This window comes from Protopterus annectens, chromosome 2.part0 (assembly GCF_019279795.1).
Source record: "Protopterus annectens isolate FY-2018-M chromosome 2.part0, PAN1.0, whole genome shotgun sequence".
NCBI classification, from domain to species: domain Eukaryota; kingdom Metazoa; phylum Chordata; order Ceratodontiformes; family Protopteridae; genus Protopterus; species Protopterus annectens.
Genome location: NC_056728.1, coordinates 674,079,734 through 674,100,739, shown reverse-complemented (window position 1 = coordinate 674,100,739; position 21,006 = coordinate 674,079,734).

Here is a 21,006-nt window from a genome sequence, read left to right as displayed (position 1 = left end):
GATCATGAAATAAAATCCCTTCCTAATCCCAATATCTAATATGATAGCTGCAAGAAAGTCTGTGGATATAAAGATAACACAAAAACTAACTGAAAGATTGCTCATTTCATTTTTTTTATGTCTGCCTGGGCTTATTGAGATAGATCGGCTTATCTAAATATTTTGGGAGTAGCATAATTTTGACAGATGTCAGTCTAGTTTTAAAAGAAAAAAAATCCAATTTATAATTATTAGCTTTATATTTTTAAAGATACAACAGCTGACAAATGCAATTTTAGTAATTTTTTAGTAAGCAATATTCCTAAACATTTTATTTTTGTATTATGTCAAACATGTTCATGCAAGATTCTCAGAGACAGGCTAATGATTTGCTTAATTAATATGACATTGTTTTTACTATGGTTGAATTTTAAAGTGGAAATTTCCTCAAACATATAAATTTTTTTATGGATATCTGAAATGGATATTTTATATCACTTACAGTTAGTAAAATGTCATATGCAAACAGACATTAGAGCTGCAAGTGTTACTTGGCTCAAAACTGTTTATAATTATATTCGATCTTTTAAGGTCTGTTAATGTTGGTTTTGCTAAATGAAATGATAATAAAGCTTGATAGCATCTGTGTTTAGCTCCCTTTGTGAGTTTTATGGATTTCTATATAATTGCTTTATTAAATCCACAAATATATCTGGCAAGCTAAATACACTCAAGGTTTTGAAAAAAATATATCAAAAAACTTTTCAAGGTATAAACTAACAATTGCTCATTTTAATACATGAATACCCTAATCAGTTAAAGTGATGATTATCTTAATATTATCATGTTTGTTTTTTGTTTAGTATAAGACCTGATTATTCATCATAATTTACTGTAGTTACGATCCTTTTAACCTATTTAACCTAATACATACATATGCCATTATTGAAGATGCATTTCTTTTATTCTGAAGATATGACTAATTTTATTAATGAAAATATAAACTATAAACTATCTAATACATACCATTATTATAGGTTCATAGATTGCTACTAGGATAATTGCCCTTGTAAGCCATTTTAAGCCTAGCCAATTATCCCTCATGAGACTCCAACCCTGCATCTTGTGCTTGTAAGGCAAACACCATAACCATCAGGCCACCCTCCCAACAACCCTCTCTTTAAATCAGATATACATGTTTGCTAAATCTGTTCTAAGCTGTAGAGAGACTGATCTACTATGATACTGGGAAAAGATGTGTTTATTCTCAGTTATCTTCACTTTTCATTTAATATCTCTGTAATCTGTACAACTGTTTTTCCCACCCACATTGGCCCAGTTCTTGTGCAGACTTAAGTCTTGGTGGCTTTGAGTTGCCCGCCTCTGGTATAAAATTGATACTGGACACTGCCCCCCCCCCCCAGTCACATTACATCAGCTCATTCTATTGTTTATAATGAGAACTTAGCAAAGGCAACCACTTTCATGGATCAAGTATAACGTTTTAGTCTTTGTTATTCACTTTTTCAGTTACAACACAGCAATATATGTCACATCTGAAAAGTCTGAACAGTGCTCTTTAACAAACATGAAATTATATTGAAAAAAGAATGTAACATTGAACACTCATTTGGGAATACAAATTCTCAGACTAAAATGGGAGGAGTTTCTGAATAGTCTAAGAAAAGTACACCTTGCTCTTTCATGGAACAGGCTGGGGTTTGTTTCGTTAAACAAAACAGAAGACATGAAACTTCCAACTACTGGCAACTTGCTTTATTTTAAACCAGAACTGTTTCATTAGCCTGCCCACCAAGTCATTTTAAATAGATTTACAAGGCATACACTTTTACAAACTATACTTTACTGATACTTATAGGCGAGTGTTTTATGCCTGTGGAAATGGGCTTGTGACCTATAGTGCTTGATAATATAATGCGCAAGCATCCAAATTTAACAACTGACAGCAGCATTCCCACAGTCCTTTGCATAGTTTTAATTACTTACTTGCATTCAGTTGAGAAATTGTGAAACTTCTATGATAGCTCATAGTAATATCACTAAAAGCTGGCTTAAAGGCAGTGTAAAGTACAGTTGTGTACACTTACTATAAATGTAGATGTTCGAGTGTATACACTGTTGCAGTCAGATAACCCAAATGTAATGACTGCAACAGTGAAACACAAAGAACATCTACAGTTTCCTGCTAAGAAAACTACTTTGTGAAAAAAAAAAAACAATGCAAGGGAAGCATTATTTTGGAAGCTGCAGCATAAAGTACATGACTCACTCACACACACACACACACACACACACACACACACACACACACACACACACACACACACACACACATACTACTTTCTACACTGCATAGCATGTCACCAAATAAAATATTTCTAATAGTCTTTTTTTTCTTTGTTAATGAAATACTGGGACTCTGTTCAGTTTGCTTTCATCATGTCTCAACTGTTCACACACCATAGCAAACATGACTGTTTAGGGCAATCACAGAAAATCAACAACATAGCAACTGAACAAAGTTCATACATGACAAATGCAGCCATGACACAGTGGGGTGGGGTGATGATACTCACTATCAATTTCAAGGTATTTTTCCTCATTTTACTGTAATATATTTACGGCAACAGACATAGGTTCATAGGTTGGTACTAAGCTATCGGCCCTAGGGCCTATACAAGCCTAGCCCTAATAATAACCTGGCTATTTCTTCCCACAATATTTATTTCCCTGGACTCCTGTCTAGCAGGGCGACTGACGTGATCACTGGGGTGAATTTCCTATCTCCCATCTAATCATCAAGGTTCCTTTTGAAGAGGGCCAAAGAGGCGCTATGCTTGACATGTATGGGCAGTCTATTCCAGAGTCTGGGCAGTCTCTGGGTCAGGAAGCTATCCCTCCAGCATGTTTTGTTCATTGTGATGACAAGGTTTAGATCCCTGGAGTGTGTGTCTGAGGGATTGGGATTTCTTTAAGTGTAGGATGTCCAACAGTTCTGGGTTTGACATGGCCTTGTATGTTAAGCAGAGATCGCCTCTGAGTAGAAGATATGTGACAGAGTATAGCTGGAGGTTTTTTAGACTGTCAGCATAGGGCATCTGCTTTAGGCCTGTGATCATTTTAGTGAGGTATTTTTGCGGCTTTCTAGTTGTTGCATATGTCTTGAGATTTGCAGTCATCTGCGAACTTTGTTAGCCAGAGTCCCTTAGTGTTGGCCTGTACTTCAGAAAAGTAGATGCCAAACAAGAGCGGTTCCAAGACTGAACACTGAGGTACTCCACTTGTCACTTGTCTGGAACTGGATTTGGAGTTGGCTACTTTTACAGTGTGGGATCTGTCAGTAAGCCAGTTGGCAACCCATCGAGTGACGTAGGGATTAATGCCCAGCTTAGTAAGTTTATTTATGATTCCAGAGTGGGGATGGTGTCAAAGGCCTTGACGAAGTCCAGATAGGCTGTGTGGACCACCTTACCCTTGTCCACGGCTCTGGAGACTGATTTGAAGAAGTCAATCAGGTTCAAGTGACAAGATCGGCCCATCACGAACCCAAACTGCATGGGGTCCAGTGTTTGAGGGTTGCCATTGTATTTGTTTATAAGTTCCATGATAATACGTTGAAGGTGTATATCTTTTATTCTGAAGATATGACTAATTTTATTAATGAAAATATAAACTATCTAATATTTTCCAATATTAGCCAATCAATTCGAACAAAGTCATAGGTAATCTCCATGTAATCACCTTATAAACTGTTGACATTATCCAGACAGTTATATCAAAAGGTCAAATCCTTTTTCTCAACATTTTTAATAAGCATCTTCTATAAATTCTGGCATGGATATACAAAATATTCTTTTTTTATTAACAGAATACATACAAATACAATGTATTAATAATTTCATAAGACTATTAATATAATTAGAACTAGTAGATGTATATTTACAAATATATATGCTGTGATTTAATAGCCAAAATGTCCTATTATTTAGATTTTAATGGACTAGCTTTAAACATTTGGTGATAAGATCTCATACATTTTCTCATACATTTCTTTCTAGCTATATAGGATGGAAACAACCAAAAGATGATCGTTTTAGACATAAATTAGTCTGGATCATGAAATAAAATCCCTTCCTAATCCCAATATCTAATATGATAGCTGCAAGAAAGTCTGTGGATATAAAGATAACACAAAAACTAACTGAAAGATTGCTCATTTCATTTTTTTTATGTCTGCCTGGGCTTATTGAGATAGATGGGCTTATCTAAAAATTTTGGGAGTAGCATAATTTTGACAGATGTCAGTCTAGTTTTAAAAGAAAAAAAATTCCAATTTATAATTATTAGCTTTATACATTTAAATAAAGATATAACAGCTGACAAATGTAATTTTAGTACATTTTTAGTAAGCGATATTCCTAAACATTTTATTTTTGTATTATGCCAAACATTTTCATGCAAGATTCTCGGAGACAGGCTAATGATTTGCTTAATTAATATGCCATTGTTTTTACTATGGTTGAATTTTAAAGTGAAAATTTTCTCAAATATTTTAATTTTTATGGATATCTGAAATGGATATTTTATATGACTTACAGTTAGTAAAATGTCATATGCAAACAGACATTAGAGCTGCAAGTGTTACTTGGCTCAAAACTGTCTATAATCCTATTTGATCTATTAAGGTCTGTTAGTGATTGTTTTGCTAAATGAAATGATAATAAAGCTTGATAGCATCTGTGTTTAGCTCCCTTTGTGAGTTTTATAGATTTCTATATAATTGCTTTACTAAATCCACAAATATATCTAGCAAGCTAAATACACTCAAGGTTTTAAAAAAATATATATCAAAAATCTTTTCAAGGTATAAACTAACAATTGCTCATTTTAATGCATGAATACCATAATCAGTTAAAGTGATGATTATCTTAATATTATCACGTTTCTGTTTGTTTAGTATAAGACCTGATTATTCATCATCATTTACTGTAGTCACGATCCTTTTAACCTATTTATCCTAATACACACATATGCTTTATAGCAAGGGCTAAGACGAAAGATAAGCCTATAAAAGGAACATGTGTTTGGATTAGTACCTGTTTTAAAACTGATGTAATTAGTGATTATTTCCAAGATGGGAGCAATACTGTGCTTTATACATGTTTTTGTATAAAGAAATTAAATCTTTTGAAAACAAATTATAAATTTTCTTTACAATACCATAAACTCCAGTAGCTTTGTGATCTTCTAAGCTTTTAATTTGCTCATTTTCCTGCAGTACAGTAATGAGTGTTACCAGGTTTAATATGCACTTTAGATAGTTTTGATAGTTTTGTGTTCCATTTAAAAGGTGTCTAATTTTATTTATCCAGTTATATCATATTATTATTAACTCTTATTTTCATAACAGTTTTGAAAATCCCAATGCTAGCTTCAGTGTTTGCAAACTTTTTTTACCTCCTTAGCTCACCCAAAAAACACTCAAAAATATAGTCATCTGTGCAGTTACCAAGACATGATTTAAAGTGGCAGACAGTACCCTGTCTGTGCAAGGTTTCAGTACCTTGCACACTTTTACACCAGTAGCTGTACAGAGAAGGGCTAATGGTGGAGGTGTCTAAACATACATCAGTAACAAACATGCCTCTAGGTTGGTCAAACAGGATGACATGCTGGACCTCCTCCACGTGCAGATCATCATAGACAAAATCCCTTACCATATCCTAGCCAGCTATAAGTCACACTCCATGTCTCAAGAAGCTCACAGTGCATACTTGGACCTACTGGACATACTTACCATTCAACCTAACACCCTACTCATGAGACACTTTACCCTTTATAGACTAGGAACCCTACAAGACCTCAATTCTACAGGCAAAGAGATTCCCTGAACTTGTAAATACAAACAACCTTGACCAAATAATGAATACCTCCACTATAGGTTCCAATATGCTGGACCTCATACTCACAGATATAGGAGAGTGGTGCATGCACTTAGTCAAAGCATTTCTGTAGAGGCATCATGTTAACATGTGTATGAATCTAAACTTTGTATTAGTGCATTCATGTAAACAGGTCTGCATTTTCAAGCTGTATCTATCAATAAAATTAACTTAAAAAATTATTGATAAATATTATTTCACTTTCTTCCAAAAGCTTGAAAGTCCTGCTTTGGTTAAGCATCTGTCTTAGTTATTAGAAAATGAACTTAAAACAAAAAAGCAAAGATCAAAACCAACACTATTCCTCAGGAAAGCACGAACACTTCATTAAGCTTTCATTCACATTTAATGATCGTGAACTTCTTCAGAAAACATCCATCTACCCTTTCTTCACATTTAAATACTTTAAACAATTAAATCACATGATTAATTAGTAGTGCAACACTGAAATAGACATTAAAGGCACTTTTTTAAAAAAGTCAAATAAAACCATGTAAACTCATACGTTTACATAATAAAAAAACACACATACTACAAAATGTATGTGTAAATATAATATCATATATTTTACATATATTGTATAAAGCACTTTAAATTAATAATATCATTAAGACCTGGCACATTATCTGCGCCCAAAACGTCTCTGCCATATACTTTCTTTACATTCCAATCTAGTTTTATAATCACCAGAAAACATTTCAAAACTCACATTGTCCAAAACTGAAAAAATTAATTTCTTGAAATGTTTACACACACTAGCATGTCTAGCTAAAGCATTTTTATGATCTCCCTTCCTTATAGCTAGCTGATGTTCATATATGCGTCTTTTTAGACATCTAATAGTTTTTCCAGTGAAATAGCATGGACAGGAAAGACACTGTGCAACATAAACTATCATTTTACTATTACAGTCGAAAAAACATTTTGTCCAAATGTTTTTTTTATTATGCTTGAAGAAGACCGAAGATGTGTTACTCATATACCTACACTGCCTACAGTTGTTACATGTGTAACTGCCCTTCTTCTGAATTACATTCACACTGTGGTTATTGCACACACTTGATCCTTGTTCCAAAAGACTTTTCAGATTAATTTCCCTCTTATAAGTGAAAGACGGACAAGGGCCGATGACCTTAATCAAATCCGAGTTTCCTAAAAGTATTTTCAAGTTGTCTTTTATGATACTCCTAATAAATCCAATCTCATTTGTAATGGGTAAAGGAAAAGAACAACTGAATTTTGCAGTGGTACTTATACTAATACTGTTGTGTAAATCATTATTTTTCACCCACTGACCACTAATACTTTTTAAAATAAGAACAGCCTTCCCACTTCTTAAGAGTAACACTTCCTTTTCTATCCTTTTCAACCATCCCGTTTCATAACCTCTAGTATCAAAGAAACCTCTTAGTTTGTTTATTCATACAAAAACAAATCATCATCAGAGGTAAGTCTACTCAACCTAATCAGTTGTCCTTTTACAACCCCCTTCTTCATATGTGGTGGATGTAGACTATCCCTGTGCAGGTATTGATTTGCAAACACAGATTTTCTATATATACTGCTGTTGAAACTCATATTGCAGTAATCATTAGTCAAATGCAAATTCAAAAAATCCAGGCTTTCGCCGATGCCAGTAATCATAAATTTTAAAAAACTGGTGGAATCATTTAATTCTGAAACAAAATTAACAAATTCATCATAATCACCCTTCCATAGGAAGAACAAATCATCAATGTAACGACGATATAATGAAATATTTTCTGCCCTATTTTTTGTAACTAGAAACTTCTTCTCCCAATTGGCCATTACTAAATTAGCAAATGCAGGAGCTACCCTAGCTCCCATTGCCACTCCCGACATTTGCTTATAGAAACTGCCATTAAAAAGAAAAAAATGATTCTCTAGAACTATATTCATAAGTGTACAAACAGTATTAATTTTTGTACCAGAAAAATCAGTGTGACTACTTAAATATTCTCACAAATATTCAAGTCCTAATTCCTGATCAATAATTGTATAAAGTGAAACTACATCTAAGGAAGCAAAAAGGGACCTGCAATGGTCTAACCTCAAATATTTTAATATTTCAAGCAAATGCCACAAGTCCTTTAAATAGAAACTAGAATTTTGTGTCACAGAATTCAAAACATAGTCTAACCAAATGGACAAAGTCTCAGTCTTTGATCTAGGTGCTGAAATAACTGGTCTAAAAGGAGGATTATAACATTTTTTCTGTACTTTTGGAATCCCAAAAAACACTGCCATCTTTGGAAATTCCACTTGAAAAAAAGAAAAAGTTTGGTGATCTATTTCACCCTGACAGAACATATCAAATAGCAGTGTATCTAGTCTTAAATAACAATTTTTTTATAAATGTACAATCAACTTTTTTATAAACATTTTCTTCTGTTAACAGCTTTTCTATTGACAAAATGTAATAATTCTGATTCATGATCACTATTTTGCCCCCCTTATCTGCTTTCATAATTCTAAGCTGTTTGTTGTTGCACAAAGACTTCAAAACTTTTTGTTCACACAGTTTTAAATTATATACCTTATTGTCCTGTTTTATACTTCTAAAGTGTGACTCACAAATGTTTTGAAAAACTTGAAGTGTTCCTATAAGAGGAGGATTATATGTACTTCTTTTCTTTGGACCGTTGTCTTTACCTATTTGACCATCCATCTTGATGTAATCTAATATATACCTACAATTTAATTTCCTGAGGAGCAATCTAAAATCTACAATGGTCTTAGCATAATTAAAGGAATGCCCCGGTATGAAGGAAAGGCCCTTTCTCAGTACATCATACACAGATTTTGATAAGTGTACTTCAGACAGATTCAAAACCTCTATGTCATATTTTGTGTTACTATCTTGTACTACCACTTCTTGTTGTTCCTGCCTTTCCCCTCTCCCTTTGTTCTCCAACACATTAGACCAGGAAGGTGTCTTCTTGTTCTCTTGGTTGTCTACTAAAAAAGGAACTAAATTCTGTGTTGAACTACAACCATTTCCCTCCTTTGTGGTGGTATCTTGTTTCTCACTACTCAAAGACTGATTAGGAGTACTAGAAGCTTCACCACCATTCCCTGTAATATTGTTAGTATTCACAGCTACATCATTGTGTGTGCCAACATTAACTTTTTCCACCTCATTTAAAATGCTCCCACTACTTCCAATATTGTCATGCCTAGTGAGCTCATGTACTGCATATGCAGTTTTGTTGGAATACGCCAAAATATCCCTTTTTAATTTACCCTGTTTGCGACTTACTATAGTCGCCCTGTACCTGTCCGCCTTCACGGCAATACTATAATACAATTTATTCAATGCATTAAAACAAGAAAAAGTTTTAACTTTAGAGTCCAAGTCATTTATCAGACTTTTAACTTCCACTATCTGCTGTTGATAATGTTACGTCAGAATCTGCATCAATCTGATGCCTGATTCATTGAATAACTCCACCAAGCTGTTAAATAAAGTGTCTTCGTTTTTTGCACAGTTTGGAAATGTGACTTTTTTTAAAAACTGTGTCTTTAATGTCTATTTCTATGTTGCACTACTAATTAATCATGTGATTTAATTATTTAAAGTATTTAAATGTGAAGAAAGGATAGATGGATGTTTTCTGAAGAAGTTCACGATCATTAAATTTGAATGAAAGCTTAATGAAGTGTCCATGCTTTCCTGAGGAATAGTGTTGGTTTTGATCTTTGCTTTTTTGTTTTAAGTTCATTTTCTAGTTACATAGTCACTCAGTTTTTGCTTTATCTGTTTTAGTTATGTTCCAAAAATTCATTTCTATAGTGGTAATGCTTGTATCTACAGGTTATTTGACATGGCAACAAAAGTAAATAAAATCATCTTGCAGCAGTGACATAGTCCATATTGTATCACTTCTTCATTTTTCTAGATCTGTGAATAAAGTTGCTTTTGACTGATGCTTATCATCTCTTCAAATGGATTCTAAGCTCCAAAATAAAAGTGGAGTTTGGATATTCCAATCTACTTTCCAGTGAAGTAGCTCAAATGTCACTGGCTTTGGTGTGGAAAGGGCTGTTAACTTGTTTAAGACTTAGAAGACATGGATTTGATAAGTGGTCTTGATACTGAAGAAGACAGCCAAAGAAGAATGGAAGTGAGCAGATGATGCCAGCTAGCCTATCAAAGTTATATAAATATGTGTTTGACACACACTTGACATTTGATGTGCATGTTTCTCAGCCAACAAAAACGTTGAATAAATATGCTGATGCACTGTACAAATACAAGCATTGCTTCACGACTGCCTCTTTTGAATGATGTGCAGTCAAGCCCCTTCTACTTGAACATTTCCATTGTTATTTTATTGAAGGAGCAATTACAAGACAAAAAGCTCATTAAATGTTATGAATTGAATCATATCAATCAGTAAATGCTAATTACTGATCCTTAACCCATACCTTGCTACATCTCCAAATCTTCAACTGTTTCAAATTCTAGTCCTCTGTGCAAATAAAATGACAGCAGAGTTAAACGAAGTAAAGAATATGTGTTAATGTCAGGTAATATCAGGTATTTTATAGCAATAAAAGCTAAAAAAATATTTCTCGAAAGTTTTACACAGGAATTGTACTGCTAAGACCCAGATGTCATAATTCAATGGAAATGTGCTTTAATAATTAAAAACGATTAATCTCCTTTTTTGAGTCAAATAACTTTTTGTACAAAGGCACTACCATCACATGATAAACGTGGAACTTTTTTGATCATGACCAGAAAAAATACATCTAGTAAGAAAATATTCAACATCCCATCAGTTCTTGGGTCCACTATGCTCAGTGATTTCTTTTGATTTTTTTTTATATGATTTCTATAGCATTTTACATAAATATGATATACTGACCAAATGTTTAAAATGTGTGTATCAATTTCATTTCTGAGTTCCTGTTTTTCTTTTGTAAAAGATACATAGTACATTTTTATCCACCAGGTCTAATAACATTTGCTCAAAATTATAGTAATTTGTTTTAGAAAACAAACAAAACAATGTTCTTGAGTCTTGAGAAAGTTGATGCAGCAGTTCATCTTACAAATAAATACTGGTTTAAAAGTTTAAAAAGCTATATAGAACAGCAATAATAAGTTATGAGTGTATTAATTTATATTTCTTGTATGTATTTTAAAAATATATATATATGTGTGTGTGTGTGTGTGTGTGTGTGTGTGTGTGTGTGTGTGTGTGTGTGTGTGTGTGTGTGTGTGTGTGGTATATATTTTGGTGTGATTTGGTGTTATTAAAGTTTTGTTTCATTTTGTTTCATTTTACTCCATCCTTGTTTGTGTGGATTCATTGTTAGTGTTCCACCTCTGTGGTATGCTCCAGATATAATTTTTGTGGTTGGCATTCATAGAGTGATGGCCCTCGGCCTCCCCACACACTGAACATCCTTTGGGTTATTTGTCTTATTAGAAGACTAGTACACTATCCTTTATGCCACAGAGACCTTTCTTTTTGAAAGAAGTAATTAAAACTGACAGGTATGAATTAATGAGGGGAGAAACTTATTCCTAATGTTTTTTTGGACCCTGTACTTGGTGCTAATCAATGGGAGATAAATGATGTTTGGGATAGAAAAATTTGTCATGGGACATCTTTAGTGGGGAGAGTGTAGTTGAGCAGGTAGGTGTAAGATGGCGGTTAGAAAGTTTAGGTGGGAAAGGCAGGCTATACAGGGAGATTAGGCAAGAAAGGGTTAACTAGTAGAAGGATGAAGGAAGGAAGTGAGGTATGGAAAGGGGAGTGTATTTAGGGCTTTTGAGGAGGGGAGTGCCTGTTGGGATCCACATTTTGGCATGATTTTTTGGTAGCAGGATCACGTCCCAGACAGCCTGAGGTGGTGGTACTAAGGCAGGCCTTGGGTGGTTATAGTGAAAGAAAGGGTGAATACAGTTTTTCTAATGGAATATCATGGAGTCTATATATATATATATATATATATATATATATATATATATATATATATATATATATATATATATATATATATGGGTCCCCTTCACATGGTCTACTTTTCATAAAGTTTACTTTCATATGGCCGAGACCATATGATCGGCTTTTGAAAAGCCGACCATGGGGAACCGCTATCTCCGCACAGTGCAGAATGGGAAAATTTCCCACTTCCGCACTGTACTGCAATCTCAGAGTTGGTATATTAAAGTTACGGGAGGTGTGGGAATGGAGTAGTTTAAGGTAAGTGTTTGTTGTGTTTTTATGTTTTCTGAAAATCAACCCGCGGTAGTGGTGCTGCGGTAGCATTGTCGCCTCACAGCAAGAGGTTGTCCCATTCGATTCTCAGATAGAGCGTCTTCTGTGTGGAAGCATGCATGAATGGGCATGCCTTCATTGAAGGTTGTGTGTCAGGGCTGGTAACTCAGCTCGTAAAAATCCGCTACCAAACATTAGTGGACATGAGTTCGTTCTGGCGACCCCTAACCGGGATAAGCCGAAAGACACAACAACAACAACAACAACATCATTCTGAAAATCGATCATATGGTCTCGGCCATATGAAAGTAAACTTTCTGAGATCCGTACAGATGCTCGACTGCATCTTTCGGCCATATGAAAGTCGACTACAGATGCTTGACTGCATCTTTCACCGAATCCCAATTTGATGAGCATACTTGCGCAAAAGTGCTGTTCACCAAAGCAGCACTTTCGCATAAGTATGCTTGTTGTTCCAGTTGTATTACAATGCGGTAAGGGAAAATTCCCTTTTTCCCACTGTATTGTGACCTCAGAGCGAGAATATTAAAGTGGGGTGTGGGGGGCACAGCTACCCACATCGGGGGATGCAGGGGGGCACAGCCCCTCTGCATTCAAGTAGATTTTTTTTAAACATACTTTAACGAAAGCGCTTTTTTGATGAAAGCGCTTTCATTAAAGTGTGTACGGTGGTAATGGATTCGGGCTTTTGATCTTTAGATCAAAAATCTAGATCCATATATATATATATATATATATATATATATATATATATATATATATATAGATATAGATATATATATATATATATAGATATATATATATATATATATATATATATATATATATATATATATATATATATATATATTTCTTTTTTTCCCCCTCTCTTTTTCTTGTATTAAAAGAGATTTTATTAGGAATATAAGTTGTACTGGCAGAATCTACACAGAACATGACAGATTTAAAAGACTTATACTCTCAGTTACAGGGAGCATGCGGTAGGGCCATCTTGATTTTAGTTATTTTGTTAATGACTGAATTACTATATAGTAGCTGAGTTTGTTGGGTGTCATCAGGGATGGAGTATTTTTTTCCTTTTTAAATTTTTCTCTTTAATGATGGCTGTGGTCCCAGAGTAGTTAGGATCACCAAGTTCTGGGAAGTCTAAGAGCAGCACGTAATATATGATCAGTGATTTTAGGCTGTAGAGTAGTCTCTGTTTGTTAACATTTCACCTTGGTGGAATAGATGTGAGTGTGCAGTACTCTAGTGGAGCTTTTTTGCATTTGTCATGTCATGTGCCATGTGTTCCTCTCCTTAAATGTGCAGCTGAAAGGGTAAAGCTGTAAGAGTAATTTCGAAGGTACATATGGTAGAATTTAAGTTCATTTTCTTTGTTCTTATGGTTGCACTCTTTGCCTGGGACAAACAGGAGTTTACCCAGTCCCTATTGGGTCATGTTGTTGCTTGTGGAACCCATTTGGCCTGTGTAGATGGTCAGAAGTCTGCAATTGCCATGTGAGTCATTGGGAGGGTGGATAGCATGATCCACAGTTGTCTTACTTGTCTCTGTCACCTCGGTGATGGTGATTTCGAGGGTAGTGAGGCCCCCATGTGTAACAGCCATTGATGTGCATGCATGGTTGCAGTCAACGGCTGTTAAGGGGTGAGCTTGAAAAAAAAAAAAGAAACGCTGCAGTTGTTAAGTGGAGAACAGGTATTACTGTCCACTTTTAAGTGTCATGTCAGTGCTTACCATCTACGAAGTGGAATGCAAGCTGAGGTAAATGTATTTCTCAGGGTGGCTTGGCCAATATTTCTCACAATTTCACCTGGAATTTAAGATTTTTGATCCTAGCAAGGGTTCAAGGTTATTATGGTAGCAAGATTATCTCAAGCCACCATTGTGTGAGTATGTCCCGGCCGTAGTGCAGTATTGGTGTGGGCTGTTTCCTGGTTCCAAAAAAAAAAAAAAGACAAACTGAAAAGTTAAAATATACATATTGTAGGCAAGTGAGGCAGTGGCATCTGCTAAGCACTACTGGGCAGACCTGTACAGTGTGCTGGAGGTCCAGTTATCAGGTGGGTTGCTGTTTTCATGGCCGGGAAACATGGCAGGGTACGTGAAGTGAGGTGTATTTCATGGGCATGGGACCAGTGTGTCTGGCCATTTTTGTGTGTTCCTGGTAGTGGTCTCTTTGTGTAAAAAAAAAAGACTAGTGGGGACAGGGTCAGGTGAATATTCTTTGGTGTAAAGGTTAATTCAATAGCCATATAAGCAAGAAGATTTAATGTTAAATTCTTAGCTGGTAGAGAAGCGCAGATGCCTTGGGTTAGTGGGTTGAGGTACTAGCTACTTAAGGGATAATATTTGATCCCTTGCAGGTAAGGTGTCAGTGGAATGCATCGGAGCTTGGTATTATAGAGCTGAGTTGACCTAATGGGCTAGTGCACTATGCTGTAGTTCAGATGGTCCTTTGTTCAATACTTGGCAGGCGTTAATATTCCTGAATGACAGATTTATTAAGACCTAAGGTGAATGTAACCATGTTCTGCTTATAAAAAAAAAAAACTCTTTCACTGCCAGCTTAGCTCCTAGTGGGCTAATGCACTATGCTGTAGTGGACATGGTCCTGGGCAGGGGTGAATATTTCACCAGGATTAACCCACTGTTAGAACAGAGTCTCTTAGTAGGCTAATGCATTTTGCTGTAACTGACCGGGTTCAGGGTTTGAGACTTGGTAGGGGTGATGATTTTTTTTCTCCATGGCCAATTGCTGATACTGTTCTTATCTCATTTCAGGTGTCAAGGAGCAACATGACAGATGTCCAGGCTTTGCGGCAGAGGTGGGTGAGCACTGTGGCCAAGGCAGAGGACCTGTTCTGGGAGATGCCAAGTACTGACACCACAACAGCAAGGGCACAGGACCTCAACACTCATAAGAGATGGCAAATGTAAAGGGTAAACAGGCAGCTAGAGGCAAGAGACCACGTTGGGTACCATCACCCAAGGATGTGACAGCAGAGGTCTCACCTCTGGAATCAATACTTGCTGCTCCAACAAGTAATGTTTCTACAGTCCCTGTTGGGGGGATGTGGGAGCATGAGTAGCAGAGGGAGAGGGTTGTATATTGGGGGGCTGGATTAGCAGTATACTTACATCTTTCATGGATCTGAGTGGAGGCCCAGGTGGTCTGCAGACTTTAGTGGGACAGGATTATGATCTTAGAGAGCAGTGTAATGGTGGGGAGAGTCCAGCCATGGGTGATAGTTTTTAACACTAGAAGAGGACACTGTCACCTGTCTGGGTTAGTAGGGTTGGACTTTGGTACATGACAGGGAGATTGGTTAGATACACAGGCACTGGGGCAAGAGGGTACATCAGTCTTTTTAACTCCTCACATACCACTTACAGTGAAGGAAAAAATTTGGAAAGTAGACTATGTGGATGTATTTGAGATAATTAATGCAGATGGTGTACAGTGTTTGCTGGAAGTGGAGATGGGCAATGGGACATACCTTTTGGCAGCCTTGGCTGCTCTTGGTCGGAAACGAGTGGGGAAATTGTGGCAGAGAACATGGAAGAATTGGGTGTTGGAATTCATTTATTACATGGTGGAATGGTTGGAGAAGGATAGCGCTCTGGCCCTTCTGCTATTGGCTTATTTTCTGATGATTCAGGAGGCACAAAGGATATGGGTGGGGAATGCCTGGATGTGGTATGATCAGAAGTTTCGCAAAACAAAAGCAGTTGATAGGTCTATGCATTGGGAAGCAAGACATCCTGATATATGGCTGTCTGCTATGATGTACAGCTTTGGTGTTGGTATCAGAGTAAGTAAGGTCGGAGAAGAGGGCATTGGAGCTTGTTGGACATTCAATGCCAGGAGATGTTCTTGGACAGCAAGTTGATTCTCCCATGCTTGTTCAAAGCATGGGTGGGCACCCAGCTGTGCAGTGTAATAGGTGTGAGGGCCAAGTGGTGGGTCAAACTCCATCCTTTGCTAGTCAAGCATCATCATTTGCAGTTCAGAGGGGCCTAGGTGTATAGTCTATTGGGTTGCAAGGGGTACACAGCAGGGGTACTTTTTGTGACCAGGGAGGGGGGCCCATTCATGGGATAAGAGGGCAATTCAGGGACACATTCACCTATTAAGGTGCTTGTCCTCTGAGACATGCTGCTGGGGTATCCACAGCCAATAGCGGCTTGGGAATTCATTGAGGGTTTTTCAAAAGGGTTTTCGATTAAGTCAAGCTTGGAGGGGTATAGTATGGTGGGAAAAAATTTGAGGTCAGTGCGGGGGATGGAGAGTATTTTTGAGGCCTTGGTCAAGAAAGACTGTCAGGCAGCCAGGTTACTAGGCCCATTTGATAGCTCCCCATTTATCCATTTTAAGGTGTCACCCTTAGGTTTGGTTCCTAAAAAGAAACAAAGTGAATTTCATTTGATTCACCATTTATCTTATCCTAAAGGGAAGTCTGTCAATGATTTCATCCCAGGGGAGGAGGCTAAGGTGAGTTGCACTTCATTAAATGACACGGTCTGCATCATCACAAGTTTTGAGGATCCATGGTTGGTGAAAGTGGACATTGAGTCTGCCTTTCGCCTTTTATTGACATGTGAGGATGATTGGCCACTGTTGGGTATGGTGATGGGGGATAAGTTTTATTTTGACACAGCTATGCCGATGGGATGTGCAGTGGCTTGTTCCCATTTTGAAAAGTTTAGCACGGCCTTACATTGGATATGGTAACAGCGGGTGATGAATCAGAGAGCGGTGCATTACTTGGATGATGTTTTTGCTAGTGGGTCTAGGGAAAGAGGGAGCGACTGTGGCAATGCAGGAGTTTTTGAGGATGTGTGATGAGTTGGGGGTCTCATTGACCAATCATAAGTTGGAGGGCCTAGTGAAGGTATTAGATTTCTTGTGTTTGAGTGTGGATGCGGGGCTAGGATTATTTTGCCTACAGGGAGAGAAAGTAACTAGGTTAAAGGAGAAGATAATTTGGATGAAAGCTAAGATAAGGTGCGGGTGAGGGATGCTATGGAACTTTTGGGGTTACTGAATTTTGCCTGTTGGGGAGTTCATCTGGGGTGGATATTTTGTAGATCACTTTGGAACATTTAGTGTGTCAGAGTTATTGGGGTTGTTGGTGTGGAATGATGTTTTGTTGTTGCCTGGAGCAGTTCATATTAGTTTAAGCTAATCTAAGGCTGATCAGGAGGGAAAAGGGGTGTCAATACTTTTGGGGGAATACAGGTTGGAGCAGAGCGGTGCCAATAGTTTTGGGGAAGACAAGTTGGAGCAGATGTGTCCAGTGGTATGGGCAAGGAGATTGTTTGTGGCTCATAAAGGTAGACCACAGGAGTTAGTTTTCCAGTTAGTAGGTGGTAGGGTGTTAATGGGGGGGGGGGGGCAGATGATTTTACTTATGAGAAGAGATTTTCGTAGTATGGGCCTTGATGGAGAGAAATTTTCCCCTCATTTGTTTAGGATGGGCAGCAGAGCATCAGATTTAGCAGGGGGGGGGGCAATTCAATTGACGTCATTGAAAGGGTAGGGTGATGGTCTTCCAATGTCTTTTTGGCTAACATTAGCTAAGGGATGGTGTTTTGTTATTCTACTATTAATTTTTTTATCTGTTCTCTTTAAGGTAAAATCATCATAGGCATCCATACATGTATTGGGCAGCAAGGAGGGCTGCAGTTAGGAGTAACAGTGTTGACCTGGGTTTGCACTGGTTCAGTTGGAAAGTCACATGGCATAGCATTAGAGAGCTTAAGTGGAACTGACTGCTTCAGGTATTTATGATGATGCGGACACAAGTGGGGCTTCCTCGAATTTTGTTGGTGCACCTACCAGGTAATGATATGGGCATGACACCAAAGCATCAGTTGGAGTATCAGATAAGGGAGGACTTTTTAGTTTTAAGGAACCTATATCCAACTTTATGTTTGGTATGGTCAGAGATTATGCCTCGTTTGACTTGGGAGATGCTAGGAAGTTTTCTGCAGTTGAGATGACACAGAAGTTTCTAAACTTTAGGCTGTCAAAGTAGATGGGGCCGATGACAGTGAGTACCATATGGCATGATGAGTTTGCTGATAGGGACCCTATGTGGTTCAGGGAAGATGGGAGTCCATCTTAGTGATTTTGGTCTTGACTTAATTAATTTAAATCTAGGATTGTTTTTGGATGAGTTGGTCAGTGATTGGTGGAGTGAGGGGGAACAGCCTGAGTTAGGCTGGTGGGTGTAGAAGAGGGACAGGCTTGCCCCTCTTCTATTCCCCCTCTTGTGTATAACTGGAGGAAGAAAGTTTGGAGTGGCAGAAGCGAGTGTGGGGACACTGGTTGCACCTGGTGGTTTCGATGAAAAATGAGGCTTTGGGATGAAGGTGAGTGGTTAAATGCTGCCTGAAGTTTCAGGGTAAGCAAGCAGATGGAGAATGCTGCTTATTCCCATGGGTGAGTGGTGGTACGCTGCCCTTATGGATGGTCATTTAATGTTTTGTCAATGTGCAGTGAAGGAAAGTTATGTTTAATAAAGTTTGATGCATTTATTTCTTTATGTTCAAGCAATAAAGGATTGTCAAAGGTCTTTTTGTGTTTGGTTTCATTATTAAAGTGGAACATGATAATTATATTTGTCTTGCCTACCACAATGACACCCAAACTGCTTCTAGCATGCACAGTAAAGATCATTTTTGTAGTAAACAGGTTGGGCTACATTGGATTGGCTTTACGGAAAAGCAAAATTATGTATAAACTGCAAATGTCTTTACCTAATCAAGCAGACCTTACTGATTTAATTGTTCACTATACTCCAGTTTATTTCAGTTTCTTTTAATAGTTCTCAGTACACATAATTTGTTGAGAGGAATGATGACTGCACAGGTGGGCCATGGAATATATCCCCATTAGAAAGAAATAGTCTCTCCAATGTGCTTTTAATGTATCATTTATAAGCATTGCACTGCTCTTGCTGAGCATGCACTTATTTTTGTATAACCTTATCGTAATTCCTACATTTAAACTATTATCAGCTCCCTGTCCATAATTAACATGTTTCTGTTGTTTTACTTTTCTTATTAATTGAACTTGTTTATATGTAATCACCAAATAGATTAAAGTTCTCTTTCATTATGTACTTGTGCGCTTGACTACATTCTTTTTCTCCTTTCTTTTCTCTGTTTATATCATATGCAGCCAGAGCTTTCCCTCTGTTCCTTATTCTCTCCTTCAGAACATTCTCACTATCAATTCCTGAACCAGTTCTAGCCATACATATACCCTGAGTATAATAAATCAAACACCGATGATGTTTGCAGTGATTATTTAATAATTTGCAAGATGCAATATAGATGTAAAGCAGCACATTCTTTTGTTATTGTCACATCACTAAATTATTCTGTTAGGCATCATCTAGATGTAAGTAAGGCAGGGACTCATAGACAGGTTGTCTACTATGCAAAGCCATGTAGGGTGCCTTGCATGAGCAGCCTGTCCCAAGTCGTAAACAAGGTGCTTCCCAGCAGCAGCAGCATAACACAGCACTATTGATCAGAGAAAGTCTGGGTACCACATGAAATGTGGTAGTTGTAAATAGGGTCTATGCTAATGAGGACCATATGTGGTCTAGTGTGATGCCTGGTTAGGGAACTTGCCAAGTACAGATGGTACTTTACTGTGCAAGATATCCTACAGAGGAGTAAAGAAAATGTGTCAGTGTACATTGCTGTTTAGTGCTATGCACCTATATACTTCAAAGGGAGGGGAATCTCTGCAGGATGCAGCATGGCAGCTACATCATGTGCAAACGTCTAATCCAAGTAGGTGGTGATGTACATGCATGTGCAATAACCCTACCTGCTTCAAAATAATATCTACAGTCCAAGCCAGGCACAGGCAAATCAGAAACAACCATCATGTACCATCTGGAAAAGGTAAAGTCTAACAGGAAATTTGACCTGGGTATTGCTTATACAAGTTTAAGCACAAAAAGACAGAATGTAGAACTATCATGACAGACTTTACTGCTCACAGTAAAGTGTTTCCCCTAAAATTTCATCTGAATTACAAAAAATAAGTATTGGCTTATCTTGACATAATACCATATACAATGAAAACATACAGCAAGCTTAGTTATGTGTTATATGATGCATTGATCTTGCAACACTCATACTATGTATAAGTGGTACAGATACTTCATAAATGGAAAAGAAAAATCCAAGTTATAAAGCTTTCATATTTTATAGAGGTAAAGGAAGACAAAATGTCATTATTTAAAAGACAAGTGTTTTAATCCAGTGTAAGTCTTTTATTTCAAAGCTTTATTTTTTCAGTATTTTCTGAGACATCTCCCTCTGCCTCAAGGGTGGTTGACCTTCTTATATCTGCAGTATAATACAAGCATTGATTCCATCCCAAAATGGAATTATTTATTTTGTCCCTAAAGAAGGTTTTCTTTTGGTCATATGATATATAATTTATAGGCAGAATTAAAAAAAGAAAAAAAATTGAATATTGAAAAGGAACCGTCTACAGTGCGGCTTCTGTTTTCTCTTTATTTGGACTTGTCAGCAGGTTTCACATAACATACCTCTCAACTGTACAGATTTTTGCAGAATGTCCATTTTTACCTCATATTTTTGTTCCATTTTTCATAAAATTGTGGTTTTCTGGCAAACCACTGAACACTTGTTAAAAATTAAAGTCAGAAAATAATGACAGAAATTTGAGTTTCAAACTTCATACTCTTCAGAAAATCCATGGTAACAAAAATCTGCTAGGTTACCTACTCCTACC